This window comes from Micromys minutus (assembly GCF_963924665.1).
Source record: "Micromys minutus genome assembly, chromosome: 11".
Lineage (NCBI taxonomy): Eukaryota > Metazoa > Chordata > Mammalia > Rodentia > Muridae > Micromys > Micromys minutus.
Window position 1 is genome coordinate 27,881,346 of NC_137980.1, and position 21,831 is coordinate 27,903,176.

Genomic DNA, 21,831 nt, shown 5'->3' on the forward strand with positions numbered 1-21,831 from the left:
ATCCCAAGTAAGCAAAGTTGCTGTAAAATACAGGTTGTCCATTTTGTGTCTTGAATCAAGTCTTAGATTGGAAAATGGTGCAAATAGAAAGTGGATTGACTAAGTGTCAGGAAACCCCAAATAAAAGAATGTTTCTCAAAAACTCAGTGGATGTAGAGTACACTGCATCACTAGCTACACTGAACAAAATAAAACCAAAGTCGTTCTCTGCAAAACAAACACCAAAGAGGGAACCTGCAGCTGCTCTGAACACATGGGCTGAATTCCACACTCATTTTCATCTATGTTTGCCATGAAGAATCCATTGGGGGACCAGGTGATTCACTACAGGACAAATGCTTCTAACATGAAAAATGTTTATAGCCCACATTTCCACAGGCCATGTTCTAAACTCAATGCAAGATTATCCACCGTGAGCTGGAGAGGCTGACAACCCTTAAACAGTAAGTGGAGTTCTGTTTTCTTCCTTTACTTTATCTGTGCTTTATTTCCTACTTGTTAAATGTTGTAACCGACGCTGTGCAGCTCGCCCATCAGCACTGATCAGCTCACCGGGCACTCAACTGTACTTGGAGCTCACAGAAGAAGATGCAGTGTTTGCTGTCCCTTGTGACTCCCCAGGGAAAGAGAAGAGAAACACTAAACCCCTTCACTGGTCCCATTTGAAGTCTTCGACTGTCTTCTCATTCTTCTCTCCCTCATGACCCCACTTGGTACAACACCCTCTAGGCTCTTACGGCACAATTCTACAAGTGCTCCGTTGACTATGTGTAGCTAGAATACACATTTGTTCAGTGAACACTTATCACTGCTTGCTGTGCTACAGGAATCTTGCAAAAAATTAGATTTGACTGTTCCTCTTTTGAAAGTTCTGATAGCATCTGTCACAGGAAAAAACGGGGGCCTACTACATGAGACATACAAGCCCTTCACCTTCTCAGCCTGCTTTTTCTGGAGCATTCCTGCTAAAGTTGCCTAAACAAGCTTTGTTTACATGCTCACTCTGGTACCTCTTTCTTTCCAAGCAGACTTTTTATTTAGTCTTCAAGGTTAACTTGAAGTGTGCCCCATTTCCCCCCATTCCCTGCCTCACCTCACTGATTTTTTTCTTAGTGCCTCTGCTTGCCCAATGCTTCTACCATTTCTCACATTCACAGAGTATTCTAATTCTTCGCCTGCCTATCTGTCTTCCCTGGTAGGCTGCCATGTTCTTAACTGCAAAAAGGATGATGTCACAGTTTTTGTATCCTGCCTCTGGAGCAAACTTTCTGCCACACTTGGGTTTGGGAAGGGTTTGCATAATGAGGGAAATCAGATGCAGTTGCAAGGTAGGGAACAAAGCCTTTAGGGACAGTATTGGTGATCAAACAGTTAACCATCTTTATTCTGCACACAGCAAGGTAAGGATTCAGTGTCACTGACAGCTGACAGCTGAGAGAGCAAACCCTGCTGTCCCCAGCAGAGCTGACATCAACCAGAGCAAAACTGAAGCATTTGCATCATAGCCAAGAGTCTCTGGTCTTCTCCATCCCTGCAGGTGATGGGAAGAGATGGAAGATATGTATCATTCCCTAGAAAATGAAACAGCACAACTCCCGACCTGCTTTAGCCCATGGATTTAGGGATAAAATAAAAAGAGAAGAAAGAAGAGGCAATAAAAAAAACAAAATGGCAATAAAAGTCTTGGAGGGTGAATACAAGCTTGTGCCAGAGTCAGATGATTTACACAGGGATGAGGTGTTTAGGGAGGGAGCAGGAAACACTATGGTGAGACTGCTCCTGCTACCGCCAGGCTCAAAGGATGACAAGGAGTGTGGCATTATTTATGGGACAGGCCACTTCAATCGCTGGGGAAACCGCAGGGGAATTAATGTGCGGCGCTTTGGCCAATGAGACAGAATGAGATTTCCTCTGGCATCCCTTCACTGTTGCTCTGTAAGCACCGTCAGACAAGCAGCTAAGCAAGTATGAAGAGGATGGTACGTCGTTAGCACTGCTCCCTGACATGTCAGACACAGAGCCACCGCACATGCCAATTATACTGCGCTAACCCCGCAGACAAAGCATCTCGAAGGGCATTTCCTTTGACATTACTGTCACAGGTCTTAATATGTATTAAATAAATAATATGTATTAAAAAATACATATTGGTATTTCATCTTTATTGTGAGTTTGCCTTAGACATCTTATTCCACCTGTACATTTAGTGTTAATTATAATTTCACTAATTAGGAAGGCATATCAAAGCACAGCTTGTTTGCAGGCAACACATCTTGTAAATAGAAGTGTGCTACCTCTGTCTCCCATCTTGAAGGTTATTACTAATGTGCACATTCCACAACGAACAAGGAAAGCTAAGCTCTTACTATGGCATTACTCCGTACCCACACAGAGTCAACACTGCTGATTAAAATCGCCATTTTCCTAAGTGGATGGTTTCAGTTTCCCATCCTCTTGAAATAATTGAGTGTGAAAGTCACACAGTTGAATTTAAAAAAAATATATTTATTTTTTATGCTGTGAATATGGGCATTTCACTGGCACTGTGTTCCTGGAGAGCTCACCGAGGCAAGGAGAAGCTGTGGATGCCCTGGAGCTGGAGTTACAGTTACTCTGCTAGGTGGATGCTTGGAGACAAATCTAGGTCCTCCAGGAGAAAAGCGACTACTCAACCTCTGAGCCATCTCTCTAGCCTATGGCTAATGGTATTTTTGACTGATGTAGGAATTACTGCTCAGAGCAGTTAGATCAATAGTTTAAGAGTAAATCTAAAGCTATAAATATTACTTCTCTACGGGAAAGCAGAAGTCACTCAAACACAGCAAAGTGCTTCCAAAGATTTCTCAGAAGAAAAATGCTGTGAAGCAATAGTGACATTTGGCCTATTTAGAGGGACAAATTTGAAAGATAAAAGTTGAAAAATAATTCAATAGAGCCTTTTAAAAACTTATGGGATAGATAACGTTTTATAAAACAGAGTTACAACGCTGAGTTAGCAGACACACATCTGCCTGAAGCAGAGCTCATAAAAAAAAAAAAAAAAAAAACAAAAAAAAACAAAAAAAAAACCAGGAAGGCGGCAGAGAACAGGGAGCAACTCTTGGCTCACACCAGGAAAGTTTGGAGGTGGTGGAGTGATGGCCCACCCTCCTTGACACCAGATAAAAGTGAATTCTAAGGGACTAAGAAGTGTGAGAATCTCTGTCATAAAGCACCATCCATGGTTGTCACGATGTACCACATGGTTCACGGAAAACAATTTCCTTACTCCTCCCCCCACCCCGGGCACTCTCTCATTGCAAATATCAGCTTTGGATATTTCTTATTGACTTTAAGAGCTAAGGCAGCCTATGCTTTGCATTCTTCTGGTTGCTGTTAAATACCACCTTTGTTTTTCAAAAGGTAAACAATCAAAGCCCCTCACATTTAAAGGGGCTCTCCTAGGAGTCAGCTGTGGGGTTGAGAAATATTACCTGGTAGAGGAAGAAGGGGCAGCTTTGGTCAAGAAGCATTCTTGTCTTAAGGAAACATGTAATCTGCTGTGGATCCTACAGTGTTGCAGTGTGTTTGCAGCTGTGCATGCAGATGCTGCCTGCATTCCTTGTCCTGGTGGTGGCTCAAGTCCTGCAGCCTCAACATACTGGAGGAATCCAGTTCTTTCCATTTCTCTTCTCTCCATTGCCTTAGGATAATGTGTCAAGTTTTATCATCAAGGTTTTATTGAAATGTACTGTTTGATTAATAATTCTTACTAAGCCACCAAAATATAACTAATAAACCATGAATTGGAAAAGTTTTGCAGAATTTTGGCTTAAAGAATCTTACCATTTTAAGATCTTTTAGATTAAACACTATAGGTGTCCCTTTAAGGCATATATTATACAAATACCCGAAAATGTTAATGAAAATATCCAATTATTATCACCACAGTATGTAAGTAAATCCAGTTTTAGCAATTTGGCTTCTTCAAACATGTTAAATAAAAATGGAGGCCACGAAAGACTTCCTGGTTAAATAATCAGTTGCTAACAGAGCTTGCTTTTGTTCCTTTCAGACTCATACCTGGCTATTTTATAGATGCATACAGACTCATGCAAGCTATATAACGTACAGGCAAATCCATTATGAGCAGTAATGACAAAGCTAGTCAAGGAAGGTTAAAGCAAAAGGCAGTATCAGCAGCCAGTTGAACTGCTATTGCCGTCCTCTATGGCGGACAAACACTGAGACACACAGAGATCCTGCCTGCAGAGTTCGTGGCAGCTGAAAGTGGCATCACCTCCACCCACAGGACCCCTTGCTTTGCACAGAACATCAGGGCAATCCAGGCTGCAATGACCATTTCACTCCGTCAAAAGGCGACACGACTATTCAGCAAAGTTCATCACTAGAGCAAATTGTGATCTCAGATAATAGACCTTGGCAATCATTAAGCTTCTGTTAAACATGTGGTCTGCTGAAAGTTGTCTTGGGCCCTTTGACAATGAGTAACACAGAGGTCAGCCACTACTAAATTAAAGGTAAACATAACCTTAAAGCTAAAAAAAAAAAAAAAAAACAGGAGCATGAGAGGACTCAAAAAGTTTCACAGTACTAGAGCAGTGGTGTGACCTTAACTAATGTTCCTCTCCAACTCTGGAACAAGTGAAACGGAGAAATTGGAGATGTGTGGCCTTTTTTTTCTTACAACTTCATTTTAAAAGAGAGATACATGTATAGATTTTTAAAAGCATTTTGGCATAAAACTATATGAATATATTTTTGTCGGTACTTGATTTTTTTTAAAAGGTTTGATAGTATACGCATGGCCGTTTAAATGTCTCTGTATAGAAATATTGCACTAGGTACCACACAACTAGTTCAGAATCTCACTTGTTAGTTAAAGCAGCCAATAAATGACAGGTGACGAAGTTTACTCATATTAACTCTGACTTTACAAAATAAATCTACAAAGTTCAGAGTCAGAGGGACTCAACCAGACTAGCCAGAATATACCATTTTATCTCTAATTTTGTGTGTGGGATGGCATCAAAATTCAGAGGAATATGAACCCTCCCATAACTATGGTAAAACATAATTTTAAAAATATAGATATTAAAATCACAACATTCTTACTTATTTTGCTCTTTAAGTTATATAGAATATATATGGCTTTTGTTAGTTTTCAGACTCTTAAGTTTCGAAGACAGTGAATAATCTTTCAAAAGAATGTGGTCCTGAAGATTCTAAAACAATTGCTAGGCTATTCTCTTAGAAATAAATTAAACTGTCAAACTGGGTAAAAAGTAATAGCAATCTACAGATTCCTATAGAACATGAGATTAAAAACTGGAATTTGTATAAAAGCACTCCTATTTGAAATACAATTTTTTTTAAAAAAACTACAAATAAAATAAATGTTTTAAAGACTATAAATAGTGTGAATCCAGAAACAAAGAACTCAAGCTAACCCATGCAGATGAGAAAATTAACGGGCCAGAGAGGGCCATACAGTGCTCACCTCAAGACAAAATCTTAGAATCAAGATGCCAATCACAGACATAAAACTCAAGTATTGCAAAGAATTTTACCGTGTACAAAGAATTCTAAAATGTATTAGCTGATAGTAAGCAAATCTGCACTCTGAGAAAGGACAGGCCCATTAAGTAGGGAACCTTGCCTCTTCTTTTCTGCTCCCCAGAACAATTTAGAAAATTTCAGACCTCTGCCACAGAATATGGAAACTATGTGTAGAACATGGCAAAATCTAGCAATTACATTTCCAGAGCTGACTTGCAAATGCAGGCTATTTGCCAGTATCTGCAACTAGACTAAAAAAAAAAATATTTGATGTGATAGTTGCTCTTGCACTCAACACGCACCCACCCCTGAACCCCAACAATTCATTAAAAATAATGAACTTTTCTACAAACAAGGAAGTGGTGTGACCAGTTTACCTTCTCTGCTTGCAGGGAGGGGCTCAAGCATTCTGTCAGGATGGTCCCAGGCTCAGGTCTCCTCCATCACAGGTGTGTTTAGAGACACACTGTAGAGGTGAGTTTACAGAGAGGCCTGGAGGAAACCCCTCTGGAACCTCTCTGGCTTCATGCTCACCCCTCCTTTTATCAGCTAGGGTGAGGGACGAGTGGCCACATATAATGCCCCTCTAACTCCCCCTTAACAAATGTGTAGAAAGCTAGTCTTGACAGAAACAGATTACCAGAGTTGAAACCTCACCCCCTTTGTCCACTTACAACAAAGCACTCAAGGAGAAGATGAGGCCAGACTTTGAAGTGGTTTACTGTCCCCCTGGTCTTTTAAGTCTGAGTCCGCAGCTCGCTTTGTTTTGTTTCACTTTGTTTTCCCTTATTACCTTTCCAGCTTCCTTTTCTTAAAGTTTAAAATGAACTGGGATCTTCTAGATCCAATGGTGCCTAGAAGCGATTCATTGGAATTTTAAGCAGAATGTCTTTGCAAAATAGGCTACGAAAATAAAATGGGATTTTCATTCTTGAGGAGTGACTAGGTCACCTGAGGGTGTCAATGAAGCTTTATTTTAAATCCTGCTACCAATTACAGTTTCACTTACGTGCTCTTACACAAGATGTACGTGCTGGCTCTTTACTGATGCTGAGAACAGATTCCATGAACAGTTCCACACATTGTCTTCAAAAGGCTGTAAGGGCGAGGGTGGGGCTTTGGGGATTGAAATCACTACTTAACATATAAATTGACATATAGGATGATTGCTAAGCATGCATGAAAAACTGTCAGCATTTAAGAAAGCCGCAGCAAGGGCCCTCAGCATAATCAATCATATAATATCAATATGCACCTTCTTTTCAGCTCGTGGGACACTGGAGAAGTTCTAGCTCTGTGTCTAGATTTTTACTGTATCAGTGAATTATTTCTCTAGAAACGGTCACCACTCTTGGTTGCCAGACCTTATTATCTCTGCATTTCTCCTAATTGCAGTGGTTTAGCAAAGCTATGGCACTGAGCCTCTGTGAGTGATAACCCAGTAATCTTCCGTCCCCAGGTACAACACCCCAGTGCAAGCACCAGGTACAACACCAAGCCAGTGTTCTCCTGCCTCAGGGACTTCTCAGTCTTACCTCGTGGCTCCCCTCCCCACCCTTTTCTCTACTTAAGAGCAACTCCTATAATGGTGACTTCTCAGTCTCTCGGTCCCTTTTATATATCCGAATATCTAAGGAAAGAGAGCCAATATTCTAAGATACTCAATAAGCGACATGTGTCATCTAGTGATTCTAAAATTCAGCCAGGGTTGAAAACCAGAAAAATAAATACAAAATTTCCTCATCTCTCCAGCCTTGTTGACAATCCTGCTCTGCCAGGTGCCACATTTGTGTACTTCGGCATCCTTCTCACCGATTCCTAATGGCCATAACGAAATCCCTCTCTGTGAGGACTGCCAGGATCACTCTTCCATAGTAAACATGTGAGGACAGGAGACAGCCCTCCATTGTCCTTTCCTCTAATGTCCTTGCTCCTGGGTTGACCCAGACTACCCAAATCCTGGACAAAAACCATTTACTATTTAAACTGCCCTTCTTGCCAGTCTAAATTCTTCCCCACTCTTCCAGATGGTAGATACCCTGTTAAGTCATGTACTGGGCAATGCAGTGTGCGTCTTCCCCAACATTCTGCTCACTGATGTGCTCTGGGCTGTAGTTGCTTTTCTTTAGATCCTGTTTGGCTGGCAAAAGAGTACATTTTTCTAAGTTTTTAGGCCGGCAGTGATGCTGAACTTGTTCCTTTATATTTCTGCTATTACATTAATAGAGGTCAATGAAGAACTCTTGGGGAAAGAGTCTCTTGACAACAAGGTACTTCACCTGAATTCACTAGTTACTGGTGCCTCCTGGCCTTTCATGACCATAGCTGTTCTATGAGTGATATCATGTCTTAAAGCCATTGTCACTTCGTTCCTGTATTTGTGTTAGATACCGACAGAAATCAAGGTCAAACTCTAATGTATCTTACTTATCTTTAATATTGCCAGACTAAAATGCCTTTGAATAATTTTTTTTTAAATTTAAGTTTCTGCTGTTATTTTTCTTACCATTGTTCTTCTGGTTTAGTTAACCCAAATATTTTTATGTAAATTTTTTAAAATTGAAATGAAACTGAAAATATCATTGTGTTCAGGCCCTTCATTTTACACATGATAATTTAGAAAAGCAAAGGCTTAATGAACTAGCCAAAGGCCGACAAGAGGTTAACAGCAGAGCTGGAAGGAGCTCCTCACTCCTAAGGTTGCTGCTGCAATTGTCAGGAGCCGTATGCTGTACAAAGAAACAAAAGTAGGGGAACTTATTGTTCACATGTATCCGAGTGACTAAATCCTCAGATGCTGTGTCCTCTACTTCTCCCAACGAGGAGAGAAATTGTTAGGCATCCCTATTTTAAAGGAGACTGAGAATCAACAAATTTAAATGTTTTCCCTTAAGTCACACAAGTGGCAATTAATAAAGACTTGGAGCCTGAATCTACCCAGAGACAGAGCACATGATCAGGATGGTTAAATAGTAAGACTGAATTAGCTAGGAACCTCATCAAATACAGACCCCAAGGTAGCCTCCTCTAAGTCTTAATTATTTTCACAAGGGTTCAGATTTCATGTAAAAATCTTTTTTAGGACATCCTTCCTAGCTAAGAGATCAATTTGGCTGAGGGCTATGAGGTATGGCAGGTTTATGGAATCTTGCTGGATGAATCACGGCTCACCCTCGTCATCCCTGATGGACAGCATTTAATTGCTGTAACACTGCCCATAAGTGGTTAAGCATTGACTAACCTAAGAAGGTGATGCTCTCTCCCATAGTGCTGCTCTCTCAGTGTTTTATCCAATTTAAAACCAGGAGCATCAGCTTAGAGAAGAAAACTAAGATCTCTGCTGTAGAGGACCTTGGGGGTGCTAAGAACACCATGGATACCCCATCTCAGAGGTTTCCTTGCCCTGGTAGCAATTATATGCCTAGTCATTGGAAAACGTGCCAATGATTCCTGACTGTCATGTGTGGAGCCGACCATTTCACATTGCTTTGAAATCATCATGAGTCTGTGAGGTAATGTACGCTTCAAGAGATGAAAGGAAATGAATCCCAGAGTTGGGCCAGCATCATGGAAAGTCACCAGGGAGCATTGTTTTTCTCTATTGTGTCATTTTCTACGTGAGTAAGTAATATTCATTATACTTAATGGTAAGGCTGGTGATCACAAAACAAATGAAACATCCAGAAACTTGTGCCAACAAATCAGTTAAGCATGTCTGTTCTTGTTTGATTCCAGTTAATGTCCTACCAAAACCACTACTCATCCCACTAAACAAATTACACCACAACCGCAATGGATATTTGTGTTGGAAAGAATAGCCTTTATTTTACAGTAAACAAAAGAGAAAGCCACATTTCATTTCAGGAATGATTTAATTTTAAGAGAATTACTACGTTAGAAGCGCGTGTTTCATTTTCAATATGACAATTAACTGTTAATTTCCTTAATTTGATGTAAAGGTCTTTTTTAGGACATCCTCCCTAGCTAAGAGATCAATTTGGCCAAGGGATACCAGGTACGGCAGGTTTATGGAATCTTGCTGGATGAACCTCTGCTCACCCTTTACTTTCTAAAAGTAGTTTTTAAAGTAAACTACTTTCTACAATATACATAAACATGAAGGACACCCACATTGTGGCTGCATTAAAATTCTGCACTTACACTCTTTCTGAAATCTTTATTAAGGTATTAGTAACTACACTCCATGGTACACTCTACACACTGTGGCACAACTCAGATGTTTCTTTTGAAAGAGTCAAGCACAAATACACACATATACATTTATCTATACTTACCCCATTGTCCTCTTTTATACTCCCAACTCCTGCCAAGCTCCAACCCTCTTCTTCCATTTCTCATTGCTCTGCTCCCCACCTTCTCCTTACAGTTCTTTGTTTGTTGTTGTGACACACTGCATTTAATTAGGATGCTCCCATGTGCCCAGGTAGGAGATTATTTACTCCAGCCACTGTGGCATCTTAGCAGGGGTTACACTACAGAGGAACATGGTGCCTCCTCTTCCAGCAACAATTAACTACAGCCTCTCCGGGAGCTCCTCCCTCCTCTTGGTTCACAGGCAGTTGCTGTGAGCTCATGAGTGTAACAGCTTTGTCTCTTCTAGAAGAGCACACAGCCCAGCTCTCCTCTCTGCCCTCTGGCTCTTACATTTTTCCCACACCAGCCCTGCAATGTTCCCTGGGCCTTGAAGGCTAGAGATGCATGCTTCCCTCAGGACTGAGCACTCAGCGGCCGTGGGGGAGCATAGCCACATAAATGCTGGGAAGCCATGAATCTGATCCTTAATTGGCCTACAGGAACAGGTGTCAATAGATGCACATGTTTGTGCAGAGTGGAAGCAGTTCTGGACAGGTCAAGACACCAACTCGATTCTGCCGTAATTGGAATGCAGGAAGTGATGGCTCCGGAGATGATGACTGGGAAATAAAGGACAGCCTGTGGTCACGAAGCAGCCTGCTCATTCTGAACATTCTGGACATGCTGTGTTGCGCTCATCATGTTACTGGCAGGATGGTTTTCCTGACATAGCCTTCTGCATGAGCTCCCAGGGGCAGCAGAACTCCAGCCTTGTCCATCATCCCATTGACACAGTAACCCTTGGTACATGGGAGATTATCTGAAGTGTTTGTTGAATGAAGTGACTTAAGACAAAAGCCGAGTGATAAGTGGAAAGGAAACATGGAAAACAGCATTAAAGAGAAAGAGAATAAAGTTTTTCAAGTGGCTGGCCATAATTTGTTAGGTGATGGGTTTATATGGACTATTCTTATAGGAACTCTAAGTGTTCCCCTTATGGGAAATAGGATGAAGTCAAGAATTTCTGTTATTGACTCAAAATTAATATAGGAAGCAGCAGGCTACAGAGTTTGAAGTCTGTCTAATTTTGGAGTCCACATGACAGGCCCACCCATACCAGCAAGTGGCAGGTGCACTGTTGGGTTCTTACAGTCATAGCATATTTGGTGCATGACATGATGTCACATGCAGGATTCTTTGAAGTCCTGAGTCAACAATATGTCGTCTCACCCTGACTTCCCAATCAGTGAAAAACCTCAGATAATGACATTTTTGTCTTATTTTAATTATTCAGTTATTTTTGGTCAACTTAGCTTGTTTTCTGTATGACTTATGGTTTCGAGGGATTCCTGTATTGACATGCTGGTTGTTTCTCTTTAATGTAACATGATACTTAAGAAGTTCAAACGCACTTGTGGAAGATGAGAAGGTCAAAAGTCAAAGCTGCTGGTCTATAATGCTACGTTAGAGAAAAACAAATGCCCATTCAATGAGCCTGAAGCACATGAGTAAATAATCCATAAATATTTTCATTGTTCTTCCTGTGTGTTGCCTGGTAGTTTAGACTTACTTGTGCACACAGGACTTAAGTTACTTGTCAAGTTCAGAGAACAGACTTTTAAACACATTGGCTGTGCTCATTTTTAATAAACGTGGTTTCTTCTCATCTGCATGTTAATGTTTTAATGACATCCAACAATTAAGAGATGAGGAGAATCCATAGGTGATATTTGTGCCTCTTTGTCAGGGTGAGGAAAGATCAAGGTGACTCATTGCTTTGTTTTTAAGAGGAAGGATAATTATGAAGCAAACAAGGCTTCTAGCCACTCAGTTGCCTGGGATACATGCCAGGCTCTCAAGGAACTGCGCTGCTGTGCTTAGGCTGTTCCATCTTTCCAGCCTGCCCAACCTCATACATTCCTCCAGAACAGGTAAGCTGTGGGGCATGGGCATCTTGGTACTCAGGTAGGATGAAATTATGTTGTGTATACACTGAACTTTAATTTAGTTATGATATTTACAACTCAAGGAAAGGTTGAAATCTCTTCCTTTTTGAAATGGTCAAAATGTATGCAGCCAGTCCCAGTATAAAAGATGACACATGGGCATTTTGTGAACAACAAATCAATTATCATTTCTGAATTTTCTCCTTTTCTAACGTCCATATATTCCTTACTAGTTATAAAATTATTCTTAATTTTATAAATAGTTGCTTTCTTTTTAATCCATGATGCTGTACTTCCTTCTAAATGACAATCCTAGATGGTGTAAACTATAGCCCACTCTTGCTACTAAACAGTAACATAAAATGTTCCTAAGGTGGAAATTCCAAGACTGTACAATGGATTTATACACATTTCCCAAAATGAGAGAAAATCAATACTTTCCCTCCGAACTAGCGATTATTCAGAAGTCTCCAGGCAAAAAGGCAAATGAACAGGAACGAGTATAATCTCACCTTTACCTGCTCATCCTGGCTCTCACCTCTGCACCACACTGCCCAGCACACAGGAGCACAACCACACTGTGAGGCACCACTCAGAGCAAGGAAATGGAAAAGCAGCTCACGAAACAGCAAAGCACAGACCCAGACACCTTCACAACGGAGGCAGCACAACTTCTCTCCTGCCCCAGTCACCCTTTTCTGATATGGCTGAAAAATATTTCCTTGGTACACATCCAATATCAAAGAAAAAACACATAAGGCCCTGATTAAATCTAACAAGAACTGTATAAGCACACACACACACACACACACACACACATGTTCACATATATATGTGAACATATATATATATATATATATATATATATATATATATATATATATATATATACCATGCACACACACATACACACATGCATACAAAAATGCACACACATGCATATGCATAGATACATAAACACATGTAGTACACACAAAACACACTTGCACACACACACACCACATATATATGTGCACTTTTGAAAAGCTGTTGCTAAATTACCCAGGTTAGAGTTGAAATCAAGATCCTCCTACTTTAAACTAGCTGGGGTTGTATGCCTATACTATTTAGATGTGATGTATGCATGGATTTATAATGTGAGCTCAACAGACAAGGTAAGACTTCCAGGCATAGAACAACTGAAACCTTCAACTATTCACAAGTCCTTACCCAAACAGGTGAATCAATGGATAAGTCCCTACTAATCTTTGGTTCTGAATTGGCTGACCCATTAACTGAGTGGTATGCATAGCAAGCTGCCACACACAGCCAGGAGCACAAAGCAGTGTTAATGAGGCAACACACTGTGCTGAGCTTAAGCTTCCTCCCACAGAGCAGAATCCACAACTGAGATCATGCAGAGTACTTTATTTCCATATCAGATGGCTGGCTTCTGTTATTTAAATTCCACCTTTGAAAGAAAACAGAGATATACAACAGCAAAACCCAGTAACAGTATAGGTGGGGAGTGTTTCATTTGGCTCAGCAGTTGGCTGGCAACAGTTGAAAGTAGAGAGAGGGAGCAAGGGTAAATCTCATGTTGGTGTTTAGCATGCCATTGTGAGAATTGACATGTATGAAATTCCTGTTTCTTGGACCTTGGCTCTATAAGGTCTTTATATGCACAACCTCAGTCTACACAGAATCATATGCAGGGATATTATCGTCCCACTTTACAGATCATGAAATTAAGGCTCAAATGTAGAACATTCATGTCAGACCAGAGGGTGCAGGAGGACACAGCCCTTCGTCTTTAATACTGTGTAATAAGTTAAACTTCAATCTTGCTTTCAAGGATTTAAACTCCAGTTGATCTACTTTCAGTTTTAATAAATTTCCATTTCTCTGGTGCTTGTCTTAAGTTTAGGTTCAGGAATGGAGTTTTCAGAGAGTCATTGCAATTGGCCACTACAGTACAACACGTATTGATATTCAAAAGATGGTTATGGAAATTTGCAGAAAAGTGGAAGCTTCTCCCTTTGTTTCAGTTATTAAAACACACTAACAAACATGCTCTGGAGACTGGACAGATAGCTCGGTAGATAATGTACTTGTTGCACACACATGAGGACCAGAGTTCAGATCCTCAGCACACACTCAGAACATTGGCCTGATGGTGCTCATATAATCTTCTCACTAAACGAGGTGAGTGGAGATGAGAGCATCCCTGGGGCTTGCTATGTAACTAGTGTCACCAGTCACTCAGCTCCCTCTCCAGCCAGTCTCACCAGTGAGGGAGCTCCAGTTTTAGTTGGAGACTAGGTTTCAAAAGGTATGTGAAGTCTCAAAGCACTTAACTCTACATGGACTTCATATATGTGTGTGCACTTGCAGATATATGTGCACAGACACGAGAGCATGTTTACACATGCATATACCACACATATACACACAATGAAAAAACTAAAAATAAATAAAAATTTAAATGCTCTCCAGTATTCTGCTCTTTGGGTAGCTATAAAATGACTGGGCTTCTAAACAGAAAATTTCAGCTGCCTGACACCAGCTCTGAACCCGCCCAACAGACTGTATCAATGTGGAGGGAATGAAGTGACCGTAAGAGACTCTTTCCAGATACAAACAGAACATCCTCTGGTAGTGATTTCTGATTACTACATCAGTTAGCTGATGCCAATCATTGAAAACCAAATTGTCTGAAAAGACTGCTAGGAAGAACAGAGAAAGAAAGACAGTTACAGATGCTGACACACCCCATACGATTTCCAACTCAGCTTCCTTGGGGACCTCTTCAAGAGACCCTGGAGGTACTTGGTACAGTGGGGAAGTCAGGACAGCAAAATAGCAAGAAGTTTGCAGGCTGTTGTCCTTTGCCCTCTTCCTTCATATTGAAGCCCCAGTAAGTCCCATCTTTATTTTGAGCAATAAGTATTTCTCAGGCACTGGAATATTGTGGGATGAACACGATGAACGTGATGAGTTCACTTCCTGTGTTGGGAACAGTAACCCTTGCCACTTTGAGCGCTGTGGCGAGAGGATCTCAGTTTTGATAGGTCCGATGGTGGCAGGCTTGGGAAGAAAAGGACATTTCATCTGTATTGTATCTAGAAAAAGTGCTCCAGCAATGCTTAGAACATGAGTATTCATGCGGTGATGCTATCAATTCTAGAGTGACAAGATCGTGGCTAATTTTTAAAATACAAACTTATTTTCAGATAGTTTTAGAATTATGTAAAATAAGAAATGTATATGGAGTGTCCCATATAACTATAGCTCATTTTTCCTATCATTGATGTGTGTGTATACGTGTGTGTGCGTGTCTATCCACATATGGTTCTTTTAAATCCAGAGGTAAATATCATGTCTTCCTCTATCTGAAGCTCCCCTTTTGGGTTAGACTGGGTTGCCAATGAGCCCAGGACCTTCTTGACTCCCAGATTCCAGTACACACCACCATACCCAGATTTTTTTTTGGGGGGGAGGGGGTTATGAGGATCCAACCTCAGATGTTCAGCCTTGCAGTGAGCATGTGTCCCACTACCATCCCCTTAGCCACTATTATTAGCATCTTAGATGAGTGTTACAGTAATATGATGCACACATTACAGCTAGTGAATTAGTGTCAGCACCTTTCTGTTTCGTACACTAAAGCCCACACTCCTTTCAGATGCCCAGGTCCCCACTTCATCCTGTTATAAGCTTTCATCTTGACAACTGCACCACACTGCCACTGTGTCTCATTTGGCAACTCTGCACTACTGAGTTCTTAAAGTCTTATTGGTTTTGATGACCATTTTGAGATAACACAGACTGTCCCTCAGAAGTTGCCAATGCTGGTGTCACCATTGGATCAGAATGATGGGTTGAGAGAAGGAAGTTTGCAGAGGGACGTGCCCTCGTATTATTCATGTTGACGATTCACTGTCAACACAATCTACTTCTGCTAATATTAATTTTGACTTCTTGCCCAAGTATTTATTAGGTTCTCATCATCTGAACTCCTTTTTCCTTATTTTCCCCTCTATTTCTTATTAGGGAGCTATTAATCACTGCCTGCAATTAAGGAGAGGACAGCCGTGTTCGATTCGCTTGTAGATACAGGATCTATATAAATTATTTGGTATTCTTTTAATAGATTGTGTATCCTGGGCATTTTTCATTTAATGGGTACTTATTTATATTAACGATGACTTGCAGATATTTTGTGCTGTAGACTATAGGCCAGCACTCATCTTGTTTGCATTAAGATTGTCTGCCTGTATCTACAGAGGCCTATCTGCTTGCTCCTTTATTTCTGTGGCTGGTTCAGAGTGGTGTATGTGTGTGTGTGTGTGTGTGTGTGTGTGTATGTGTGTGTGTGTGTGTGTGTATGTATGTATGTGTTTGTATGTGCATGAGTGTTTGCATGAACATAAATGTATATGTACAAGTGTATGTGTATGTGTGTAAATATGTGTCTCTCTGTGTGAGTCTATGTATGTGAGAGAGAATGTGAGTCTCTCTTGTGTAAGTCTGTGTGAGAGAAAGTGTCTGTGTGTGAGTGCATGTGTATGTGAATGTATCTGTGAGTCTCTCTGTGTGTGAGTGTGTGTGAGAATGTATGTCTGTGTGTGTTAGTGTGTGTGAAAGTGAGTGTGTGTATTTCTGTATGTTAGTGTGTATGTGAATGTGTCTGTAAGTGTGTGTGTGTGTGAGTCTATGTGTGAGAAAGTATGTGAGTGTGAGTGTGTATCCCTGTGTGTGTTAGAGTGTGTGAGTGTGTGCATGTGTCCCTGTGTGTATGAGAGTGTGTGTGTCCCTAAGTAGTACTTTCCTACCTTCTGTCACTATAAAGTGATCCAGGCTAATCCTTGTGCATGTCTTGACTTAATACTTAATAGAAGCTTCAAAGAGCTCTATTCCTTTTGTTGTATAACATGATTATAAAGAAGTATCGCGATGCTTTGTACATGGTTCTTCAAAATGTATCTTTACGTGCTGTGCACTATTGTAAACGTGTCTTTTCTCGAGGTGTGCTACTTTAGATTTGCCCAACTCACATCTCTCCTCACAATGCCTCTGGCTTTTCTTCTTTTCTTAATATGTCAACTTTACAATGTCCTCATCTAGTCACTGCTCCCTGTACCCCACAGACAATGACTGGGACAAAAAGAGACGCTCCCTCATTCGGGTCTCCCAGGACACACATTGTAAGACTCTTTTAAAAAATCACAAAATTAAAAAAAAATCCAAACAACAACACTTATGCCAAGCTGTATACTTCTGTATAAAATATGGCATCTAGAGATGGTCACTGTCTGATGTTATACGCACCACACATATCTAATTAAACATAAATGACAGACATAATTTCTAGCACAGTCATGTTTCCATCGGCATTTGTTTTCTTTCTTAATAAAAACATGGGATAATAATGCATTGGGCAAAATTAGCCATCTATGCTATCTTTAGGAAGGGAGGGTATCCCAGTGAAGTATACATAGAAAAATCATAGCTATTATTCCCCTTCCCAGACCAACAAGAGTTCTGTCAAGATCTCAATCCTTGGCTAGCTAGGGAAAGCCTCACAATTTCGATATTGCCCAATGAATAGAAATGTGGTAATTTCCTAAACATCACCCACAAATAGTCTAGAGTTCACAACAGCAGCTCAAGTCACACTGAAGCACAGAACCCTGAGCACAAAAGTGAAAGTGACATTTTAGAGGAAGATAACACCCTTCAGTCAACATGAAATGTATGTAAGTGGAAATCCTTGCTAAGTGTCAGGTGCTGTATACACACACCAGTTAGTTCACATAATCATCCCGCTTAGTCTTCCTGAAATCCACTCTGAAAATAAAGGCTAAGTGATCTGTTTAATACCCATGGCAAGCACGGGGAATAGAAGACATTATTGAGCTGCAGGTTGTGCAGAGAACAGAACCAATAATACTCTGTCTGTATCTGTCCCCATTGGGAAATAGCCCGGTAAACTGATCTGTGAATATCCTTAGAGGATTTAATAAAAGGATTGTTTATAATGCCATGGACTGGTAGGAAAGAAACTACCAGGGCTTTGCACTGAGTTACCACCACCCAGAAAATACCCCCCACTCCACATGAGGAAGTCATGAGAAAAGACACGCATCATATGAAGCCATTTACCCTTTCCCCATGGGATGTTTAGGCTGGTCTCCCATGGTCCATTACAAGGCAGGAAACCATGGAGGTGCTGGGTGGTCCTTATCGATCTATCTCTTGGAGCAAAGGACAGGAGGGTGGGAGAGCCAGAAAGAAAGTGAACTCCCAGCACGTGTGGAGTGTTCTCTCCCTGTGCCTGAGCTAGAGGAAAAACACCATTTCCATTGAAAACCGCCTTTGTACTCAATCTTTCTAACTGTATAACCCAAAGGTGAATCTGTTCTGTGTTTGTGTGGAAAAACAACATGCAGTAAACCTCAGGTTTGTATTTACAGGTATGTCGGGGCAGGAGGTAAGGGGATTGGGATGGGGGTGCTGTTTTGGTTGACAAGCACCTCTCAACCATTAAACACATTTCCAGCTTTCTGAATCCTTAGTTTTTCACTCCAACTACAAGATTAACTGTGCTTAGACAAACGACCTAAACCTTCATGCCCCAGTTCCATTTTCTTTTACAACACCCGCTTGACTGTAGAACGTCCCCAGTAGGTTCATGTGCTTGAGCATTTGATCTGCAGATGGGGGCAGTGTTAGGAAGGTTATAGAACCTTTAAGACATGAAGCTTGCTGGAGGAAGTATGGGAGTGGGAGCAGGCTGTGAGGTAATCTTCCTTTTAGTCTCTCTCTCTGCTCTGGATGACAGCAACACTTTGACAGACCAGCCTCAAGCTTTCACTCCCAGCTTCCTTGGCCAACGTGGACTTTATCCATCTCCATAACTGTCAGCCAAAGCAAGTTCTTCTCCCATCAGTTGATGTTGTCATAGCAACCGAAAATAAGTCAATATCGTATAATGTGATGCATGGATGTTATATATAATGTGGAATTAATACCGAATCAGATGAGTGTGGAATAAACTGGAGAGAACTTGAAGAGACTGTGCCATGGGTCAGAGACATAATGTCCTCACAGTGTGAGAAAAGTTTGAGGTAAAAAACACTAAGCAAATTTTCCAGCACAATGTCTACTTTTCTACTCATTCATTTTCCAGCACACATGTCCACTTTTCTACCCATTCGTAATGATTTTTGTCTTGTATTAGTTTATTGTCTTGCATGTACTGTAAATTATCTAAAATCTGTAGAAGAATACATGAAATAGCACACAGACTAAACAAAAAATATAAACATTTTAGTTTAATTTTAAGAACTGGGTTATAGTTTGAATGTATTACTGATTCTTTCCATATAAAATGCCAAATAAAAATCTTTTTAAAGATATAAATAGTCTTTTACAATTAATTCCTTCTGTTTCCTATACACTGGGTTCAATATTTCATGGTAATTTGTAACAAATTATATAATAAATTCATAAAATATAGACAACACGTCATCATCATAATTTGTAGTTTTCTAAAACGGATGCTAACATTTCACCTCTGTCCTCAACTTATGAGGTCATAGGATACAGTTTGTCACAATCACCATCAGCTCAGAAAACCAAGGGTTAGTGAGAAATGCTTTCTATGTATAAAATGCATTAGAGTGCGAAGAGTGGAGATTAGTGAGCATGCTTCTAAAAAGACCCCTTCCCAGGAAGAAGGCCAAGGAAGTAGAGACCGGAGCCAGCAAGCGCCACCAAGCCCTGCTCCCAAGAAAAGGATGCTGAGAGCACCGGAAATGGGTAGCACACTGAAGGGAAGCTGGAACCCCACAGGAAGAGGGGAGCGGGGTGTCTCATATGGAAATTATCCTCTCACAGAAACAGGCTTTTCTCATTTCTAATGTGCTCACATTCCCAAGATGTTAGTCCAAGTTCTTTTTAAGGCAGTTTTGTGGACGTGGTCGGCAGAGCTCCTTTCCTCTCTGACACTTGAAAGGGAAAAGCAAACCAAGAAGAGGATTGCGCAACCCCCTTCCGCGCCCGGACCACAAGTTTGGAAAGTCTTCCTGTACTTATTCATCGCAGATGAGCAGCTCACAGACACTCTGGTGGCTGCTTCCTGCTCTGCTCCTCCCTCAAGGACATTCTGCATCGGTTTGTCAGAGAGCTCTCATTTTCCCCACGTGTCAGATGATTGCTTGTCTATCCTAAGTCTTGCCTCGAGTTCCTTGCACAGACCTTTGCCAAGTAAGAAGGAAGTAACCCTGTTTTTCTTAAAACGCGTTGAACCTGAGATAAATCTGCATCATATTTTCCATGGAAACTCAGCCATCCACCGGACATGACAGTATTGTTTTTCTTGGCAGGATTTTACTAAGTCTCAAAGTACTTAACCAATATTTAGTATTCAAGACAAGGAATAATAAGATGTTTCCTAGTAAACATTTTCCTCTTCGCCCATATTTATTTCACACACTCTATGGGACAATTCAAGCTTTCTTACTTCACTAACAATTAAAAAAGTGAAATAAAAATATACTTAGTGCTGTTGGTACTGGGGGCGGAGCAGGGTATTATCAAATAAATTCATAACAATGGTGCGCATAGTCCTAAGGAGCAGACCACCTAAGCTCTCCAGTTAAGCCTTTATGTATCTTAACACCCACTTCAGACTCAATGCGGGCAGTCCCAAAGCTAAATGCTGGAAATGCAAAGTTACACAAGCAAACCCCTCTTCAACTCCCCTAAGCTTACACTCTAGTGTTTATGAAGGATAGCATTGCCAAAGGAGACGACGCCAGCCGGCAGGTGGATTCATGAACAAATCGTTGGAGCTCAGAAGATGTGCTGGCTATGAAGAAGTGACTGGCACTACGTAGCAGACCATCCAAGCAGAGTGGCCTCTTTTCTTCAAAGTAGGTAACAAAGATTTCACAGACGTTTCAGCCAGTACCTGAAAGAGGATGTCACCAGCTAGAAAGACGCTGAGAGGTGACATTAATTACAGCATCAGAAACTTGAGAATCCTGGCTGGTGAGGCAGTCTATGATTTAGAAGGCCAGTGTGGTTAGGATGGGATGTCACAGTGAGAGGGACTCAAGACCTAACCCTAACTGTGACCCTGACCTTAATCTTAATCCTAACCCTGAGATGTCACAGTGAGAGGGACCCAAGACCTAACCCTAACCCTGACCCTGACCTTAATCTTAATCCTAACCCTGAGATGTCACAGTGAGAGGGACCCAAGACCTAACCCTAACCCTGACCCTGACCCTGACCCTAACCCTGAGTTTTGAGAAGAACAATTGCTGTGTCTATATTTGATGGTAAGTGTGGACCATCCAGCAGGGGAAGAACAGGGCCTGATTTCTATGTGCTTGCTTGCACTAGCAACTATTTTTGTGGAGGCTGCATTTAAGTGAGATTTTTCAGGAGAATACTGTAATGCTCTGGATGACGGTGGCGGTGGTCATTGCCACCACGTTAGCAATAAACTGGAGGGAAAACAATGGGAGACATGGGAGGCGGGGCGTAAAACTAACAAGATTTGGGAATGAACTGAACATGAGGAAGGAGAAAAATAGAAAACCTCCTTGAAGTTTTAAGATAGGAACAGAAGTAAAAGAGATAGACACCTGTCAGAGGTCACACAAAGGTATCTTTAGAGAAAGAGCCCCATATCTGAGAATGGCTACGGAGACAGAAGGTGGGCAGTGTTACAGAAGAGGTGAACCCGGATAAAAGGGCTAAGACTAGCTGGCTATTCATAGAGGATTAGCGTGCAGAGAATTATGATGGGGGCGGGGCTCCTGGGGTGGTGTTAGAGACTGACCTCACTGCAGAACAAAAGTTGACAAGCTTAGCTGCAAGGAAACTTTCTCAGAGGTATTTCTTCACCATGTAACAGAGAATACTTCAACTTCAGCTGATCTGTGCCTGAGGCGGGGTAGTTCAAATTATGGGACTATTCAGAACAACTAAGTAAGGACACTGGGGAGGAGCTGTTTGT

The 21,831-nt window shown here is 41.1% G+C and overlaps 1 protein-coding gene across 4 annotated transcripts in view; it reads right to left on the reverse strand.

The window, feature by feature from the left end:
* ARHGAP24 (Rho GTPase activating protein 24) overlaps positions 1-21,831 on the reverse strand; it is a gene marked incomplete at its 5' end in the record, with an annotated part of 368,413 nt that overhangs the window by 73,086 nt on the left and 273,496 nt on the right. The window lies entirely within an intron of this gene.